Source organism: Phyllostomus discolor, chromosome 12, assembly GCF_004126475.2.
Source record: "Phyllostomus discolor isolate MPI-MPIP mPhyDis1 chromosome 12, mPhyDis1.pri.v3, whole genome shotgun sequence".
NCBI classification, from domain to species: Eukaryota; Metazoa; Chordata; class Mammalia; order Chiroptera; family Phyllostomidae; genus Phyllostomus; species Phyllostomus discolor.
The window spans coordinates 40,022,610-40,037,476 of record NC_040914.2 but is presented as its reverse complement, the minus strand read 5'-3'; the positions used below and the strand labels follow the sequence as shown (position 1 = coordinate 40,037,476).

The 14,867-nt window shown below is 41.3% G+C and overlaps 1 protein-coding gene across 10 annotated transcripts in view; it reads right to left on the bottom strand.

The window, feature by feature from the left end:
• The window catches only part of AKAP13 (A-kinase anchoring protein 13), a 223,929-nt gene extending 209,724 nt beyond the window's left edge, over positions 1–14,205 (bottom strand). For 5 of the 10 annotated variants that reach the window (XM_036013127.1, XM_028502173.2, XM_036013128.1 and 2 more), the window contains exon 1: positions 13,971–14,194. The gene's annotated coding sequence lies outside the window, so the exon portion shown is untranslated. Of the gene's footprint in view, positions 1–13,970 lie in introns of all 10 variants that reach the window. The other 5 variants (XM_036013126.1, XM_036013123.1, XM_036013125.1 and 2 more) reach the window with 3 other exon arrangements.
• Positions 14,206–14,867: the final 662 nt, after the last annotated feature.

The following is a 14,867-nucleotide window of genomic DNA, read 5'->3' as shown; positions in this document are numbered from 1 at the left end:
TAGAGGGACTAATAAAAATATGACCAAAAAAACATCTTTCATGAAAACTACGTGATGACTTCTAGAATAAGAGATTATACAGTAGAAAGTTAACCATAAAAATAAATAAATCTACTGGCAAACTGAAAGTTACATGAAGTTCTGCCAAATAACTCACAATGGATGTCCCTTCACACAGTGATTTATTTCAGCTGTTGCTAGAAATGTTCTTGATGCACGTGAAAAAAAAAAAAAGAGCTTGGGCCCTAGAGTTAGTTAGACCCACGTTCAAATCGCAGTCCTGCCACATGCTCTGGGACCCTGAGTAAGTTAGCCAGCCTCCAGGAGTCCCAGTCTCCTCATCCGTGAGGTATGGATAATAACAGACCCCACTTCTTAAGGAGTCTTGTGGGGATTAAAATAAAATAAGTGCATAGAGAGCACATGCTACGAAGCTTGGCACACAGAAAGCAATAATTTGATGGCACTCATTCCTATTATTATGGTCACCATCCTATTAATCAAAATCAAAATCCTCAGTGCTTCAAGGGCAGTGACCATGTCTCACTTGTATCCATCCATCCCCGGATCCCTGACACCCCCCAGTGTGCAGGACACACAGCAGGCCTTCACTACACGTTTGCTGGATGAACGACACCTAAACTTAATTACTCCAGCTCCTTGAGCCTCCATTTCCTCTTCTGGCAAAATCATAAAAACACCCTGCAGAGGTGAGAATTGATCGATATAACACGCAGAGTTCAACGGAGGTCCCCAATAAATGAGAGCTCTTGTATCCGTGAACTTGTCCCTGTAGATTTCAACAGGTATCAGATCGGGGCTGAAGGGAGAGAACAGTTTTAACATTCCCTCTGAATTCGTCTTTGGGTCCTGAGGTATCACTCGGATGAACCATTACTTTTGTTTGGACGCAGGACAGAAAACTCTCCACTTACGGGCACACATCCCGGTGAGCTCACTATTAAAGTGGTCCTCTTCAGGCTGCCACAGGCACTTTTGGCGAAGCAGCCAAAATAGTGCTTTACCACAGAGAGGGCGAAAAAAAGTGTGGTATTTCAGAGAATCCATGAGCTTAGGACTTAATATATACAAGTGGGGCCATGAAAAACAATGGGTCGATTGTTCTTGGGGCTTTCCATGAAGGCTTTTAAGATGATGATCTGAATTAGGAAGCAACATTTTTTATATACATTGCCGAATGAATTATTAAGGAAATACAAAATTTATAAAGGTATTCAATTACCTGAAGGTATTTTCTTCACCAAAATCAAGATAAACAGGAATGCATTTGAAGAAGAAAAACAGATCCTCAGTGGGAAAAAAGAAATCACTAAATTCTATGGGGGGGAGGAAGGGGAGGTGAAAAAATCTACTGACATGAAACCAAACATAATGTTTTATAAATCATAACATTCTTGTACTAACATTTAAGAGAGAAAGTCATCTGAAAAAAAAAAAAAAAGCCTAAACTTACAGAAGAACTCAAAAACTGCACAGATCAGTAATTTGTGCAGCTTTGTTTAATTTTCCATGTCTGATTTGACAGAAACCTCAAATTTCATATAAAAGTGCTTAATATGAGGTTTATGGTCCTATTCCTGTAATGATTCTGTTGAAAGGAAAAAAGACTACTCAGCACTCATTTGCTCTGAGTTACAGTTGTCTGATTCGTACCCTGGAAACACACCAGGCCATGGTTTACAGACATTTCCTGGTTTACAGTATTTTACACTGGAGTAGAAATGCCATGTTAAAATCACTGTTGCGAAGATAGCAGTTGGTAGTGACTTTCAAGACAACCAGAGTAAATATAGTAAAGTGAAGTAGGAATAACCCTGGCCAGATAGCACAGTTAGTTGGAACACTGTCCCTAGTATGCCAAGATTGTGGGTTCGATCCCCAGTCACAGCACTTAAAGTGGGATTAAAAAAAAAAAGTGAAATGTAAGCCCTGGCTGGTGTAGCTCAGTGGATTGAGCTCAGGCTGCAAATCAAGGCATCGCAGGTTCGATTCCCAGTCAGGGCACATGCCTGGGTTGCAGGCCACGGCCCCCAGCAACTGCACTTTGATGTTTCTCTCTCTCTTTCTCCCTCCCTTCCCTCTCTAAAAATAAAATAAAAATAAAATCTTTAAAATCATTTAAAAAAGAATATAAAAAAGTGAAATGGGTACATTTTATCATATATGAATTATATCTCAATAAAACTAGTATTTTTAAAAAATGACTTGCAGAGAATGGCAAAATCTTACTGATTTTCTACAATTTGGGTAATGGGTATATAGGGATCAGTTCTACTGTTCTATTTTGAGTAAGTTTTAAATTATAAAACATTTCTTTTAATTAGGCAAGCCACACCTACATTCTCACATTAATCACCCATACATCAGTGATGAAGCTGCCGAACAGGTTAACATGTAAAGTGACAGACACCTACGTTACCAAGCACAAAAACCAGGAAGAGAGCTACAGAGATTTTACCACCAGACTTGGTCAACACTGGCCAACCTTCCCTTTAACATGGGAATCTCTTCCCCAGAAGGGATGATTCCACTCACCAGAACCAAACTGCAACTGATTCCAGGAGAAAAAAAACTAAAATCTGTTTATTCTCAATAGGATTGACTTTATTAACAGTCTAATAATATGCGTATACTATTAATTAGACGTAGTTTTGTCACAAATTCATTCCGCCATACATCAATCCAAGTATTTCCCAAGTAACAACTAACATACTATGCACAACTCCAGGCATTGGGAACACAGCCACACAAGCAGATAAAAATCTGCCCTCCAGGAATTTATAATGTAGGACAGCTTTTTCAACCTTTTTCATCTCATGGCACACAAACTCATAACTAAAATTCTGTGGGACACCAAAAAACAACATTTTTGCCAATCTGAAAAAAAATAGGTATAATTTTGATTCCTTCACACCAGGTGGATTGTGTTGGCTGTTGTCATTTTTTTATTTGACAATCTAAGGGAAAAGAGGTCAGTGCCCCCTGATTAAACAGTCAGGTACTGCATGTTTTAAACATTCTTGCAGTGCACCGGTTGGCAATCGCTGCTCCAGGAGAAAATACGGACATACTTATCCTCACACCTAGTCAGTGAGCAAGGTGACAAATGAATCCCACTGAGTTAAGTGAAAGGGAGGAAATGACAGCGGGGAAAGACTATATGAAAAAGTTAACGAGGTGACTAAGAACAGTACGACCCAAAACACCTAATTCACACAGGAAAAACAATCTTTCATGCTAGTTGCTGGCATAATATCTTTAAAGAATCCATTTAAAGGGGATTAAGCAAAAACAAAACAAACCCTCATAGGTAGACAGACAAGAGTATGGTCACTATGGTGATTCCAGAGGGAAAAGGAGGTCAGGGAGAGGCAGGAGACAGAACAGGGGGCATAAATGGTGATGGAGAGAGACATGGCCTGGGGTGGTGAACACACCATACAGTGTACACATGATGTTTTATAGAGTGTGCCCCTTAAATCTATATAATTGTATTAACCAATGTAACCACAATAAATTCAATTTAAAAATCCATTTATTTCTGTAGCTTATAACTGTCATAAACACCTAGGTGTTTTCAGAAGAAAACCTCTATCGTGTCTAATTTATATACATAATTTACCCTGGCAAAAAAAAAAGTCTTCTTTTTCGAAAGTAAATAAATGTTTCCTACAGACAACCTTTAGTATAAAAGGGTGACTTTTAACATTTCAGTAAGTCATTATCAATTATTCATAGTTCACATACAGCATTATTCAAGGTCAGCTGTAAAACAATCATTCAAGTTACCATAAATCTTGATAGAAAAGGATTAAAAGCTAAAACATGGGTGTGTTTAATGTTACAAAAAGGTTCAAAAGCCATCTCATCACACTTTTAAGTTTTCAGGTTTTCAAGAAGTGAAGGAAAGTGGGGGGAAAGAAAGACTCGATAAAAGGAAAAGTTCAGGGCCATTCCTAGCTGGACCCATTAAAAGAGCAGATCCCCATTCATGATAAAGATTTAATTAAATATGCATGCCAAGCTCTGAGAATTCTTCTCCTTTCTGCCATCACTTACTAAGATTTCTCTGGCAAGGTCAGTCAGAACAAGATTCATGAGCAGGTTCCTCTGAATGACCAGGCTACACGCAATGACAAAAAGGAACCTGCATGTCCTGTCTCAGGAAGTCACCCAGACTCAGTATTTATTAAAGGGTTCTATTTATTGCTCTGTATTAGAAAAAGAAAGATGTTTAAAGTATAGTAATGTGGTTGGCAACAACAGTAAGAAAATAAATCAGTTATTTCAAAGTAGGAAGGAAGAAGTCGATGCAACTTTGGGGAATCCTCACTCATGTGAGAACTTCCTCTGTCCCATTTCTTGTCCAAGATCATAGGCTTTATATTCTCTTGCAGCCACCCTTCTGGGATACAATGCAAAATGAGTCACTAACACATATTTCACAGAACAAAAGAATTCTAAGGCAGAGGAGAAGCAGTAACTTGCTCAAGGTCACACAGCTGAACTGGGACCAGTGTCTCCTTCCCAATCCTTTTCCAACTACACAACCTTGCCAAGTAAAAGCCATTTTACTGGGGGTCCAGGGGAGAGGAGATGGCATCAGGTGACAAGTGGTGGTGAGGAAACTAGCAAAGTATTCAGTTACAGGTTATTATCTCCTAAACCAGGAGTGAAAAAGAAAAGAATGTTTTCCCAGAAATTAGCATGTGTAACAACTCTGTTCCTTTGCCAAGAGTCTGCGCCAATCACTTCCTGACCCTCCAAGCCCCCACAGGAATTAATAAAGGACGATTCACACTGATGGGGCCACAGAAAAGAAAGCGGCAGTACAGATCACTGAGTCACCCAAGTCTTTCCACAGTTACCCTGAACCCAGTTGTCTTTCAGTCTACACAATACCATCCCGTTTGCATGAAGCAAATGTACACACCCTGTCCCCTCAAAAATGCTTGATGTAATAAGCCAGATTAGGCACAAAGCTGGAAACTGAAGAAAGATACTTAATATTGCATGGTGTGTACCTGCATTTTTCTCACTTCTTATCCCCCTAACACTTCAGTACTGCTAAAATGAACCTAAAAAACTGGTTTTTCAACTTCCAAAATAGGTTAAACATGAACTAATTAACTGTTTGCAAAAACACTTTGAAGATGTGAAAGAGTGTGTAAATGTTAATTATTAATGTTGATCTACACAGCTCCTGTATGTGGAAATACAATTCTATACTGGCAAGTTTCTGCTACTTTCAAGGGAGAAGCACAAAAGGCCTTCAGGTTTTTAAGAATTCTAGGAAAACTTTAAGGGCAAACCGCAGTGATTTTCTATTTAAAACAATAAAAAGCTGGAATTTTGAACTGGCTGTTTTGGACATACTTGTATCAGTGGGGAGAAATGTGACTTAAGGCATATACAATAAAACTAGAGTATGTTGATAGTCACAAAGTCTTGGATGAAAATTACAGTTTACTGACCTGAGAGAAGCAAACTAAAATCTCTGCACCCCAGTTTTCTCATCAAAAATGGGGAAATACTATTGTATACAGTCATTGTAAGGAATTAGGATAATGTAAATGAACACACAATATGCAGGTGGGCGCCCAGCAAGAGTTTCTTCTTCCGTGTAGTGACTCCCCTTTCTAGAAAATACCTTTCAGAAAAGAGCCTGTCTCAGAAGGTCTGTCAGGACTGGGAAAGTCTTTTAAATACACACCATCCTATGTTCTCGGCATACATACAGCCCCATTTTGGCAGGAGGGCCCAGGCAAAAGCTTAGGTCATTCCTGTCCACTGACCCATATACATCCTTAATCCTCAAACAGAGAGAGAACCTCAGCCGGGCCCCAAGGGCCTCATGTGACCAAATACACAGTGAGAACTCTACTTCTCCCCTCGTTGCCTCATTTTTTTCCTACATAACTCTCAAACTGCAAGGTCACATCCAGAGTTTCTGGGTACTATTCTCAGCCTGGACACTCTGTGCACCAAATATCAAAAGAGGTTTAAAAAACATTTTCTTCCAGCTCATAAAAGGTAACAAAGTGTTTCCCCACAATGCCACCATCTTCTCCAGACTGGGCTACTACTGCAAAAACTCTGACTAGTCTTCCTGTTTCCACTCCTGCTCTCCACACTCCCAGGGAAACTTTTAACATCTAAATCGCTCCTTGCTCAAACCCTTCAGTTCTTCCCATCGTACTTAACAGCCTGTTGGACTGGCTTCTGCCTACACACACTACATTATCTCCTTCAGTTCTCCTTTCTCACCGCATCCCAGCCACACCAGCCTCCCCATTCATACTCCCTCCTGAAGCCCTTTGGACTTGATGTTTCTTCTCGGAATACCCAGGGATCTTCAAGTGGCTTGTCCCTCCACTTCCTTCAGATCTCAGCTCAATTCTCTCTCCTCCGAAACACTGTGTCTGACCCTCCCCCCAATTTCTGCAATACTCTTCATAGTCTTCCTAAAATTATCACCACCAGACATCACCGAAACTCTGTTCACTCGTTTATTTTCTGCTTCCCTAGCTGGAACGGCAGTTCTTTGATGGCAGCAACGACCTGTTATTTGTCACTGAATCCCCACCATCTAAGACAGCACCCAATGTACAGAGGGCACCCAAATATATACTGACTCAAGTAACAAGCAACCCTACATACCACAAGTTTCATATGCCCATTTTACAAAAGAGAAAACTGAACTTCAGAGGCAAAGAACTTACCCAAAGCCACAAAGCAAAATGTCACCAAATGCATCTGAAAAAGCCAATACTCTGCCCAATGACATTTTCTGTCTTAAAATGGAATTTCACACGTATGCTAAGACATGAAAATGTAAAAATAAAAATCATTCCTATATGGAAATGTTAGACCACCATGACCTTTCTGTTCACCATCAGACCATTTCATATCTTTGATTAATCATATGTATGTACTATGTGAGTACCTCCTCAACTGGAAGATACCTACTTTTTTGGTAATCCCCAGAGAATAAGGGCTAAGCTACAGAGAGCATTTAACAAATGTTACTTTGATGTTTATCCCCCAAAGACTTAATGAATCCTGTACCAAGACTTTCAGCACCACCAGGAAAGTCTGCTTTATTGGGACTTCGGTTTCCAATCACGATGAAGTAACTGAACCCAGATTTATCCTGGCACACCCCTCCCTGCAACAACTAGGGAAATGGATAAAATATATGAGGCAACATCTTGAAGACACTAGGCAACCAGCAGAACAGGAGTGCAATCCCTAACAGAGGGGAACAGATGAGAGGAGCCCCACGATTGCACCAGCTTTCTCAGCCTACAGGCACATACGGGACCTCGGTACAATGAGGACCCCATGAGCACAGGGCAGTCTAGTAGAATTAAGAATCAGATGTAAGAGTTTGGGAAGGCAGAGGAATCCAAAAACTGCAGGGTACCAGAAGCTAGAGAGCTGCATGAAGGCGCTCCAGAAATCAGCACAGAGGCCTCCTTGAGTCAGTGACTAGGAAATCATGCACGCATACTGTAAAAAATCTCTGAGGGCAGGCAAAGAATGACCCAAGAACTGTAAGCTAAACAATCTCAGAGCTCCCATGGGGCTGGGGGACATTCATAGTCTGACCAGTCAGAGCAGAGAACATCCAGTTCTTCAATGAAACCAAGGAGGCTTTCATGTCCTTAGTAATGGGGTGAAACAAGCTTAGACTACAAGCTACTCTAGACCAGTCTGGAAACGTTTAAAACGAAGCCTCAGACCCTGTATGAAATAAACAGCCATATGTGGTTTAAAAACAATTTTTATTTAAATAAGTCTCAGAAGTAGCAAGTGAATAACCTATCAATACAAAATCCAATACTCTTTAAACCAATGGTTCTCATTCTTATCAGAGATGATTTTGCTGCCCCTCCCCCTCCCCCAGGATATCTAGCATTATCTGTAGTCATGTTGGGTTGTCACAACTATGGGTGGTACTACTGGCATCTACTGGGTCGAGGGATGCTGCTACACATCCTACAGTGCTTGGTACAGCACCCCACAACAGAGAGTAATTTGGCCCAAAACGTCAGTAAGACCAAAGTTGAGAAACCCTGCTTTAAAAGAATACAAAATCCCACATTGAGCTTAAAAGTCATCATTTCCAGAATCCAATGAGAAATCAACAGACATGCAAAGAAGAAAGAAAATGTAATCCATGAGAGAAAAATCACCCATGAAAATAGAAATAATGAGGTTAACAGACAATGACTTTAGCAAATGATAAGTATTATACATATGATCAAAACAAACTTTACATGAATCTAAATAGGAGACAAATGGAAGAAATAAAAAAGATTCAGTAGCAGATTAAATCCAACAATATATAAAGACTATATCATGGCCAACTGAGAAATCACAAGAAAGCAAGGCTACTTCGGCATCCAAAACTTAGTGTAATTCACCAGATCAACAGAGTAAAAAAGAAAAAAACATACAATCATCTCAAAAGATGCAGAAAAACCGTGGCATCAGTGAATAACCATTCATGATGAAAACTCTCAACAAACTAGAAATAGAACAGAACTTCCTCAAATTAATAAAGGACATCTACAAATACAAGCAAACAAACTATAAATAACATCATATTATTGGTGGAACACTGAATGTTTTCCCCTTCATCGGGAAAGGCTGTCCTCCCTCAAAATTCCTATTCAACATCATAAGGAGGGGCCTAGTCAGTTCAATAAAGCAAGGGGAAAAAACACGAAAGAAATAAAAGGCATACAGACTACAAAGGAAGAGATCAAACTGCCTGAATTTGTCAAAGATATTATTATCTATATAGAAAAATCCCAAAGAATCTATGAAGAGGCTTTTAGAACTGTTGTAAAAGTGAGTTTAGAAAGGCTGTGAGATACAACGTTGGCATCCAAAATTCTATCTTATTTTTTTTAAGATTTTATTCATCCATTTTTAGAGAGGGAAGGGAGGGAGAAAGAGAGAAAGAGAGAGAGAGAGAGAGAGAAACATCAGTGTGCAGTTGCTGGGGGCCATGGCCTGAAACCCAGGCATGTGCCCTGACTGGGAATCGAACCTGTGACACTTTGATTCGCAGCCCACACTCAATCCACTGAGCTACACCAGCCAGGGCTTCTATCTTATTTCTATATACCAGCAATGGACCAGGAAACTGAAATTTTAAAAGAATCACAACTACACTATCTTTTTTCATACTCTTCTGAAATATTCTGGCATGCTTTGCTCACTGTTCATTGTGGTTTCACCTGACTTCAATCACTGGCGTCCAATGTCAGTTCCTGAGATTTCACAGTAACTGGGATCTATCAGCAAGCACTGTGAACTAAAACTTCTTTACAGTTTCTACAAAACATTTCACGACAAAATATGTTGTAAAAGGAAATATGAGAAGCACCAAAAGTAAAAAGTATCAATTTATCCAAGCAAGAAGGATGTCAATAGAAATTGCATAATATTTTAATTTTATAATTAAAGAAAACCAAATAAAGTTAGCTGATGTTTTTCCCTTTTAGACTAGGATTTGAATTTTATCCAAACCAGTGTCCAACCAATAAAACTACAAAACAACACAGTATTTGCACAGTGATTTATCCCATGTGTTTTTCGCAACAGCAGCACATAGCAGACAAGATTAATATTAAGTTCACTTTATTTTATAACTAAGGATAGTAAGTCTGAGGCAGATGAAGTGGCTTGTTCAAGGACAAATGGCCAATAAAGTTTGGATCTGAAGTCAGGTATGTGACTCCACATCATGTGCTTTTAGTAGCCATCACCATCAAGAATCACCTGGGTCCTGTGGAATTCTTTACATAACCTCTAGGTGTTCTTCCCTAACGTGACATCTTGAGCTGTCTAGAAGACAAATTAACTACAGTGGGACATACTCTTTTAATTCCTAACTGTTCAGGAATAACTGGCCATTGGGGAGGTAGAGGCTATCGACAAATACAGGTGTATGATGTAATCCGAAGTCAAAATTGAAAAGGGCTGATTTCTAATAGAAGAGCGTACAGAGTGATATAAATCATGAATCACTCACACCTTTTCCTTCACCACCCACCCATACCCACATCACACAAACACACTGACATCCACCTTCCCCATCATCTTCTACTTATTATGTCCCAATCGATCTGGACTACAAGACCATAAATGAGAGTACACAGGGATGAAACAAACTTTCTTCCACTAACAGCTTCCTCATCTCTCTCCAGTCACAGTGGGGGGATGGCCGGACAGCAAGTGACTAAGGGGTGCTGCCTCCGAATGGACGCCTGTCCCGACCAGTAATAACCAAGTCTGCTCAGGTTCGTGTAAATGTTAACTTTCAAAAAGGGATTATCAAAAATCCAAGTCTGTTCATCTGACTTTGTCAAGAATGTTTTCCCCCTCAATCTGTGAGTGTGATCAAATATAATTTTTAAAGGCTTATTATAATCCTTCATAGTTAAATCCTTATTTTATAAAACTAATGGATAACCTTATGTTTTAAAAAAACCCTCATTTATAAGATACGAAGTAAAACATAAAATCCTTATGTTATAAGAAAACTAATGGGCCCTGGCTGGTGTGACTCAGTGGATTGAGTGCAGGCTGCAAACCAAAGGGTCACCAATTCGACTCCCAATCAGGGCACATGCCTGGGTTGCAAGCCAGGTCCCCAGTTGGGGTGTGGGAGAGGCAACCACACATTGATGTTTCTCTCCCTCTCTTTCTCCTTCCCTTCCCCCCCACCAAAAAATAAGTAAATAAAATCTTTAAAAATATATTTTAAAATCTTTAAAATCTTCTTAATGGAAATATAAGACTCAATATACAAAAATGTCCACTGCAGGTTAGTATTTCTAGAATGTATAGCTTCCATTTGGTTTTCTGAATATTCTAAACTGAGCTGGTGTGACTCATTCAAATCACTGCTTCCTTCCGTAAAAGGTGGCACCTTCAAAAAAGGTTATATTGAAGGGGAAGTGAGTGATTTGTTCATGTATGAATTGTACTAACAACACCATATTAACCCCCACTCCAATTTTATCTTAAGCAAGTTTGAGAAATGTGGTCATAATCCCTATCTATTACTTTTCAAGACTAAGGTAAAATAAGGAAGGAAAGCTGGCGCTATCTAAGTAACGGAGATATTCCACCACAAATGTTGAAAACATTCCATTTCCTAAACGCTCTAAACGCACGGAGTTCTACCCAACCAAGCCGCTCTGCAAGTCCCACTCAAAGACTAACAAGTGACTGAAAAAGCAAAAGTTGTTTCTATTAACAGAGTCCAAGTAACACCTTAAAAAAAACTGCATTTAATTAAGACTCTATTCTCAGGATTCCTTATTTGTGAAATAGCTAAACTCCTACACTCAAAGCATCAGACTTTTAAAAATGCATTTTAAGTCATATAAACTTTATCAAAATTATTACCATTACAACGACCAGGTAGCAGACACCCACTTAATGTTAGGCACACAATTCCATTTATTCCTAAAAACACAGTAAAGTAGCTACTACACCTGCCATGACAGAAAAGCCAAGCTTTGAGAAGTTAAATGACCTGCTAAAGGCTACACTAGTCAGTGGAAGTATGGGGATTTGAACTCGAATTTACCTCTACCTTCAAAGAAGGTCTGTTCTAAACTGAGGAATACACAGAGTGTGAATAAACTTGTCCAGCAATCTTAATCCTTTCACCAAAAGACAGGGACAAAATTTCTAAATCAGAACCACTTTTTGAAATCCATAGTGCACTATATAAACCTCTTACCTCTTCAAGAATTAACAGAGTAAAAAGAAAAATTAGAAACTTTGTTAAGTAAATTCCATCAGAGACCTGCCAGTGAACTGTCACTTTGGACAAGTCCCCAGAGTTAGTGGTTCTATGTGCACTAGCACTAGTGAGCACAAAGCACTTCACCCAATTCAAACACATACTGAACACCTGCACTGTGTTAAGATTCCTTCCTGGCAAAGAGGGTACAAAGTTAAATAGTAAGGCCCCATCACAAGCCTCGTGGAATCAGACTAGAGGAGGAGTTCACTTCTACTACATACATAGTTACCATTAGTTAGGCAAATAAACCAAGTGTGAGTAACCCTAAAACAAAAGTATGTACAGCATGCTATCGCAGTTGAGAGAAGGAAAGCAAATGGCCTATTTGTCACCTTATGTTGTAATAGTGGGTGTTTACATTTTCTCCTTCCCTGACAGCTCCTTCCAACCCTGTCAGCCTCATGCCCCACAATCCCCCTGCACAAGGTGCACACGACCAAACAGGAAAGCCTTAAAAGCAAGGACTGTGACTCCTGCAAGTGACCTTGTTGCTCTAGTTCTAAAGTACAATGCTTATTATTTGTTGATATATGCATTATACTTGATATAAGCATTAAAGAAAAAGGTACAATGCTTATGACATAAGGACATCATTTTTCTTTGGCTTTGTCAGGTGAAGAAAGTTGGCTTTTTAAAAACAAAATGAGGCCAACCAAGCAAAAAAACCCAGAACACTTCTCTATATTACTCATTTAACATGAGAAATAAATCAAAGCAAACCGACACACACACTCTCTCTCAAATTTCTTTGAATTTATAGATGGCAGAGGGATGTAACAACTGATACTAACCATCCTAGTCATTTTGTTCCACTACGAATTTGATCGACATTTAAGCCAGTTCCAGTTGGAGTATTTAAACACAATTATTCTCACATGATAAGCTACAGAAACCAAATTCAGCAGACTCATGCACTCAAAACTTAACAAGGCTTGTACTTTAATGCAGTCTGCAAATCTCAGAGAGACCAGGAAGGACTACAGGAACTCTTAACAGTGATTTATGTCAGCTGATCCTACCTCCTTTACAAACTCAAAAAGAAAATCATCTTTCAAAAACAGCAGTATGTATTTGTCCTGATCTGGGCAACCCAATGCTCTAGAAAAACAGAGTAAGTTGCTTCTTCTGAAAATAAAGTGACAGGGAATTTTTTTTTAAGGGCACATTGCTTTTTCTTTTATTTCTATATGCCTGGGGCAATAAGCTCTCAAAATAATTTCACTGAATGCAAAAGCTAACAATGAACCCCAGAAATACAATCCAACTTGCACTGTGAATCTTAAGTTCACAGTAAGGTAAATGTGATGGAACCATTTTGATCCAAGAACTATTTCCAAAAATCAAAATTTTAAAAAATATGTATTGTTTCTTCTGATGAAAAAACATTTTGATGGTTTTCCCCGTACTGTTTTTAAGCTCTTCACATACTCGCTGACTTTGAAAAATAAGTGTCCGTAAGCCATATTGACAAAAAATAAAAGTTTTGGTTGGTCTCAAAATAAGGCTGCAGTTTAAGGCGGTATACTGTGGAGTCCGTTGCACGGGCATCCCCTCGACCGCATGTCTCCAAGCCGCAGGGATCCCCGGCCGCGCCCCCCGGGAGCGGGCTCCAAAAGCGCCCCCCGAAGGCGGGCGCGGCCGGGCATGTTTATAGTCCGCCCCAGAGAGCTGCTCCCTCGCGTCCCTAGCACTTGCAAGCAGACTCGGTCGAACGAGAGGCACCTACAGAGCAGCCGACGCTCCCTGACCCCTGCGGAGCCGCAGAGGGAAACGTAGGGCTAAGGGTTCAGGTCTGGAAGGATGTATGGAACGCCCCCAATGTTGGGCTGCTGCTGGCCCTGCACCGCGCGCCGCGGCCACGAAGCAGACAATGCGGGAGGTGGGACGCCGCGGGAGGAGGGGGCAGCAGAGCTGGGGGGTGGGGCGGAGGCGCTCCGCCACCGCCCATTCATCCCAGCCGGCCAGCTTCAGCGCCCCCTCCCCGCCCCCGAGGTCCCTTTTCCCCTCCCCCGCCCCGAGCAGCAGTCGCAGGGGAGGGGCCGGCGCTCCCCGCCCGACCCCTCCTCAAATCACAAAACTTCCCCCAACTCCACCAACTAAGTTGCTCTCTCACCGTGCGGCGCCCGGGGATCCCCCTCGGGCGGATTCGGAGCAGCTCCGCACCTTCGCCGCAGAGAAAGACAATAGGCGGCCGCTCCCCCGGCGGCGACGGCTTGAGACTGCGGCGGCGGAGGCAGGGAGCAAGAACTGCGGTCTCCGCCGAGCCCAGGAGCTTGTCCGCAGCAGCTGCTTAGGCTCCGCGCTGCCCCTGCACACAGCCAGAGTCCCCCCGCGCATGCGCCGCCAGCCGCTCGGGGATGGGCGGGCTACCAGGGGAGGGCAGTAACGCCGAAAAACCCTCCCATGAGTAAGCGCGGAGCCAAGGGTTTAGAGCTGAGATTGCACAGCAGAGCTGCCCGTCAAGCTCCCTGAGACCAATAGAGAGGCACCTGGGCGGTGCGCACAGGTTGCTAAGGAAAGCTGAGGTTGCTCGCCGCTGCTGTGCAGCTGCGAAGTGATAGCAAAGTGATTGAAATTGGGTGGTTGGCTGGGACTGCCCTGGAAAATGCCCACCCACCCTCTCGTCTCCGCCTTCCGGAAACCGCCGTTCGTCTGTGTGCTGGCACTTACCTGCACTCTCCGCACTTACTGAAATGATTTACTCTTCTGTTTCCCTCCACTTAACATCAGAAGGTGGAGTTTAGTGTGCTCTGTGTCCAGTGCCTAGTAGAGCCATTGCTGGATATTCAACAAGTTGTTTACGTATATGGATGAATGGATGGATCTATAACCGCACCAGGATTGTGACAATGTATTCCAAGAACGTTAGGCTACCCAATCACTACAAAATCATACAGTCTTCGAGTTGCAAAGGACCTCAGAAATCTGATGGCATTCGAGAAATAAAATGTGGTCTGTTGGTACAGGAAGAAACTAATTCGTCAAATAGAGAGTTGTTTTAAAAAATGAG